Below are 6036 nucleotides of genomic sequence, written 5' to 3'. Positions count from 1 at the left end.
AACTTGTTTGTTGAAATTTGAACCACCTTTTTAAACACTAATTTTTCTTTAAGATTCATAATTTTAGTTCAAAATTTATCCCTTGGGTTGAAAATTTAATTAGCTTTTTCAAAATTCGTTCTTTCGGAATAAAAATATAATTTTTAAATGCACAGTTAAATGCTTGTTTGAAAATTAATTTTTTGTTTTTAAAAATTGATATGTTTAGGTATTTAACTGTTTCGTAGATAATCGGTCTTTTTGGCTTGAAAATTCAAGAATTTGGTAAAAGAAAATTCAACTATTTGGTAGGAAATTCAAAATTTTGTGGAAAATTCAATTTCTTTCAATACATTTTTTTGTTATTCAAAAATATTTCATTTTGGTCAAAAATTGATCTTTTTTTTGTTTAAAAATTCAATTATTTGGATAAAATTGTATCTTGTTGAAAATTCCTCTTTTTTGGTAGAAAATTAATCTTCTGGGTTATAAATGGTTTTTTTTTCTTCTAGTTGAACATTCAACTATTTGGTTTACAATTCCACTTTTTTTTAAGAAAGCTCGTCTCTCTGGAGTTTGGCTTGAAATTTCAACATTTTGAGAGAACTTTGATTATATTTTTGGTTCAAAATTCAACTCTTATTGAAAATTTTTCTGATTCAAAAATTGATCTATTTTGGTAAAATATCGGTTTTGATTAAGGATGCAATTATTTTGTTGAAAATTGGAAGGAGTAAGATTTCACCGAACCGCCCATCCTCACAAATCGTCAAACGTTATTTTTAGATGACCTAAAAATAAATTCACGAAATAAATTAGGCAGAAAAATCACGTAATATAGGAGTTCAAGGGGGGGGGGGTGAACTTACAGAACCTGAAAAGGGAAAGTACGTGGTTCATCATTTCAAAAAAAAAAATAATAATAATCCCGTCATTTAAGCACGGCCCCTAAACAGAAATTAAAGACTCTATATTGTTGGCAGAGCTATGTATTTATAATAAAAGTGGTTTCTTTTGATAGAGGGCGATCAATCCATTTCTCATTAGGAATTCACCGCATACGGTTTTGCGTGTGACAAAAAGTCAAGTTTCAGTAACGCAACGAAATACGCAAACTATTAATAATAGAGGCGAATGGGACGTCATGGGGACGTTCTGTGGTTACATTCAGCCAGTCCACCCCTTTCCATTGCGCGTAACGTAACGTAACGTTCTGTTCTGTATGTTCAACGAGCTGGAAGATCCATATCTCACTTTAGGGGTTGCTCTTAGAACTGTATATACATAAGTACATTCACAAATACGTGAACATGTAGTTACACACAATCTGCATTTGAGACTCTTGTCCAAATTCTATGGACACATGCTTCAACATTGAGAGTGCACTCAAAGCCAAACATGAAATGAGTTTTCGAACCGTAAAATATTACTAACGATGATAGAGAATTAAAAAGAAAAATTATTTTTTCTATCACAGTGGGGGTAATAAAATTTTCGCATTGGCTATTTCGACACGGGGAAAGTTTTCTCGGCAGGATAGGCCGGGGCACGTTGTCACACATTTTGTTCGAAGATTTTTCTGTTTTTTTAAATTTTACATGTAAGAGGACTGTGATACCCCAAATTTTTAAGTACCTCCTCAATTCTAATTAGACAGTATCGATTTTCAGGTAACCGTGACGCTATAGTTATTGATTAACAATAAATAACATAAGGTCACTTGTACTAACATACCCCGTGACCAGGGCATGTTGTCACATCAATTCTGATTGCATGAAAAGTTGTATCCAAACTTTGTTTAAGTGAAATATGAACATGCAATAGAGGGTTGCAATGCAAAAAAGTAAAATCTTCCTCAGAAACATTTTATTATTCATCTTATTCTACTCATTCAGTGAAAGTCGATAGGAAAAGTCGAAACGCAGTGCTGTCAACTTATGAAAAAATTTAATTTCTGTGCAAATAGTTATTTTCATGAATACGAATATAGAACTTTTCGGTTATAAAGTGAAAGAATTGTGAAAAAATCGCTGATCATTCATGAATTTATCAAAGAATTTCGGAGCTGTGACAACATGCCTCTTGAAATTTGTGACAACGTGCCCCGATGTTATTCCTTCATTTCAAACAGGTTCACGGTCGCCACGTTTAAGGTATTTGTTAGGTTAACTATTGCACGTGATAGGTAAAAGTACATATTTAAGATAACATAAAGTTCCTCTATTTCTGAAAAATATACTTAATGCCTAGTTCGTAAATACTCAGAGTTATATTTAACTTCTGCAGAACAAATTATTCAACTTGATTTTCCGTCAGCACAGCTGATGCAATCGCGAAAATTTTAACATACCAAGAGTTGGTATACACAGACATGTTTTGGATATGACTAGGGCTGCTCTCTAGCTATTACTTTTTTTAAATAAAGCGAATGTGACAAATTGCCCCGTGTGACAACGTGCCCCGGTCTACCCTAATCATTGCCGAAAGCTGTGATGAAATTTGGATACAGTGGCGTTTCTGTATAATTTCGTTTAGTATCAGTATTATTTAATAGTTTTTAGGAGTATATTATGTAGTATAAATTGAAAATATAAAGTAGCACAGTAATTTTTCAAGCCGTGCAAAGTGATAAATGTAAGATAATAATTAGGGTGAATAATGTAATAAATGAATAAGTATTGGACAACAAATACTATCAACACAATAATATTTCTTATAAAATAAATTGAAAATTTTAAAATAGATACATTAAACTTTCCCCTTTAATTTCAAGGGGCTTCACTTTTATGCAGATAATCTTTTCCGAGCCGGAATGGACGAATTACGACCAATTTGATAAAGACTATAAAGCGCATACCTAAAAGCGAACTTGCATGAACATACCGAACATGCACAGAAGAGAGCCTATAATCAACAAAACGCTTTAATTATCATTTAATAATAAGCTATCATTATTTATTATTGTTCCTGAAGTAAATTAAAACATTTGAAATTCGGGTTATGCATACTAAATATTTTTTTACTATTTTCAATCTAATTACTCTGTTAATTCAACATTCGAGAAAGTGTTTTCCAAATTGTATTTACAAAATTTATTTTTATTTTATCCTTAGTGATTGGCTTCTTATTATTTCCATGCATCGCCCCCAATTTTCTGATTTCCTTAGCGGACAATTAACACGCCAATCAGGGCGGCTGACATCTGTATTGTGTTGCCTGGGCGAAGCCTATAAATAATTAAATAAATTAGTTTTATCGAAGAAATTCAGAAAAATAAGTCAAAGAATATATCCTATAGTGAAGATTCTATATTTTTTATTATTAAGCGTGTGCACAATAATAAGTGTGTAGACCATAAGATATAACTCAGGCTACGAAAACAATAAAGAAAATAATCACTTTTTTTCGTAACAAAATATATGAATTTTCCATTTTTAACCCGTTCAAGTTAAAAAAATTGGAATTAAGAAAAAGAACAATTCTATAATATTGAGCAAGGTTTGACTGTTTACATGAAATGAGCAATTATAAATAAAATAAAATTTCGGACCGCTAAATTTAAAGCTTAAGCGTTACAATTTTAATTGTCATTTTAAAACGATTTTTAGAAATTTTGAAAAGAATCAAAAATAATTTTACATTTAAAAAGATTAAAAATATTATCAAAATAAAAAAAAATGATATTTTAAGATTTCAAAATAAAATTTTGGAGTTTTGAAAGGATTTTTAAAAGTTTGAAGATAGCATAAGTTTTTTTAAAGTTTCCTGGAAAACTTTTAAATAACTTTTTATTTTGAAAATTAATTTCAACAGAATATTAAAAAAGATTTTAAGACATCAACAATTGTTAAAAAATAATTTGAAACATTTTCAATGATTTTTTTGTTATTCCTGGGATTTAATAAAAGTGTTTGAATAAATTAGAATCATTTGAAAAAATACTTCGAGTTTTTAAAAGAATTTCTGTATTTCTATATTCCGAAAAATATTTCGAAAAATATAACACAAAACGTAGATTTTTTAACATTTAAAAATAAAAATGTTAATAAGCTGTTTAAGGTTTCTGAGACGTTTCAAGATGACACAATCATTTTCTGAAGATTCCTGAAAAAATTTATAATGATTTTTTATTCGAATAATAGCTTTAAGAGAATATTTAAAATAGATTTCTAAACAATTTTGAATGTGTGAATAACAATCGTACAATTATAATTTGTGTAAGAACCTAAAATTAAAATAATTTTACTTTTAATTTAAGAAGTGTTCAGATGAAAAAATTTAATCTTTCCATCTTTAATGTTTCGAACTAAAAATGGCGTAAAAATATATCATTTTGAAAATCTATAAATTTTCTGATTCATTCTTGTATTTAGAGAATTGGAAATAATAGCGTGGATTTATATATTTTTTTAGATCTTTGAATTGTACAATTTAGAAAAGTTTAACAATTATTTCTTTATTTAGCGTTAAAATTTAAAAAATGGTATGCTTTAATTTTTAAATTCGACATTCAAAAGAGTTTCACTTTAAGTGTTTTAATTTATAGTTTACTTTTTATGAATTATAATTAATTTTTATTCATAATGAAAAATATTATACATTAATCATTATTTTATTTTAATGACATACTTATTTTAATAAATATACATAACTGAGGAATTAAACATTTAAGTCATCAATAATTTTGACAAAAATTGTATAGAAATAACAATTCTGTATAATTAAGAACAATTAAAAGCTTTTAAATTGTAACAATTATTTAATCAAGCATAAAATTTTAAATCTCAGAATACTGATCAATTAATGTTATCCCTGTTATTACTAACAAACTTTTTCGGTTAAAATTTGGTAACAGTGTAAAGTTTTTAAAATTATTTTCTGCTTTACTCCCATGCAATAAAATACAAATGTCAGCCGTCCTGGTCGGAGCGCCAACTGACGGATAAGTTTACCGTCCGAATGCTAAGAAAAGTTACTACTGCATAAACCTACACGGTCAATGCACAGGGCTATTTCTTATATTTATAAAGAACCTATTTTTTGCTTTGCCCACTTCGAAATTTTGTTTAATTAATAACATATTATTTACCTCAAAGCACATATGTATCTATTGGAGCTCAATTTCTAAATGATACCAACTTTTATTTGAGCCGAAACTTTATTAAACCTCCAGTTTTTTCTGTGTAACTGTTCTTGCCCTTTCTGGACATTGTTTCGAGCTCCACATCGTCTTGAGTAATCTCAATACTTTTTTTTTGCAGCGTTCACAATTTTTTTAAATTTCATTAACTTCTGCTGAAGGTGACTTCAAGCGCATCCATAATAGCTCATGTAGTATGTTGCGTGCGAAGATTAAAAATAAAATTGAAAATTGGTAAATGAATGTAAATGAATATATGTAATAATTTATATGTCTAATTCTACACAAATTTAATCCCTTCTCTGATAAGAATAATATGAAAAATGACAATTTAAACAAATACTTCACATTTAGTCCTGGCATCTCGTCTCGTAACCTCAAGGACACTGCTTGACTGCTCTCACTTGCATCGCAGCGTTGTTGTCTGAGGTTTACACTGCGTGGCGCTAGCATCCAGACAAAAATCTTAAAGTTACCGATGGAACGCTTATTATCATTATTACTACACCATTAAGCCATTTCCCTTTCGGGGAAGGTGTGACGCTGGGGAAATGAGTAATGTGAAGAAGGGATAGAAAATTTTTAGATTCATCCAGAATGCTCGTTTTATTTATGTGAAGAACACACTCGTTCCGCAACACTGCTATGACCCAGGTTGCTGATCAATTTCTCTAGCAATCACCCCAAGTTAAGATCCTCACAAAGTCGTTATGTAAGGTTCCCCACTTAGGTCCATTAGTGTCCAAGGTCTTTTATTTAAGGCGTTATTCACTCTACTGACACTCTTTTTATTAACTATTTGCCGCCATAATATGAAGAGATCTAACTTATGTTAACGGTATAGGCTTATAGTTTAAACAGAACTTTAAATTGTGGAAAATTATTGTTAAAAAATAATTAATAAATAAGCGCACGTT

Source organism: Belonocnema kinseyi, chromosome 7 (assembly GCF_010883055.1).
Source record: "Belonocnema kinseyi isolate 2016_QV_RU_SX_M_011 chromosome 7, B_treatae_v1, whole genome shotgun sequence".
Taxonomy (NCBI): Eukaryota; Metazoa; Arthropoda; class Insecta; order Hymenoptera; family Cynipidae; genus Belonocnema; species Belonocnema kinseyi.
Note: the sequence above shows the minus strand (reverse complement) of the source record.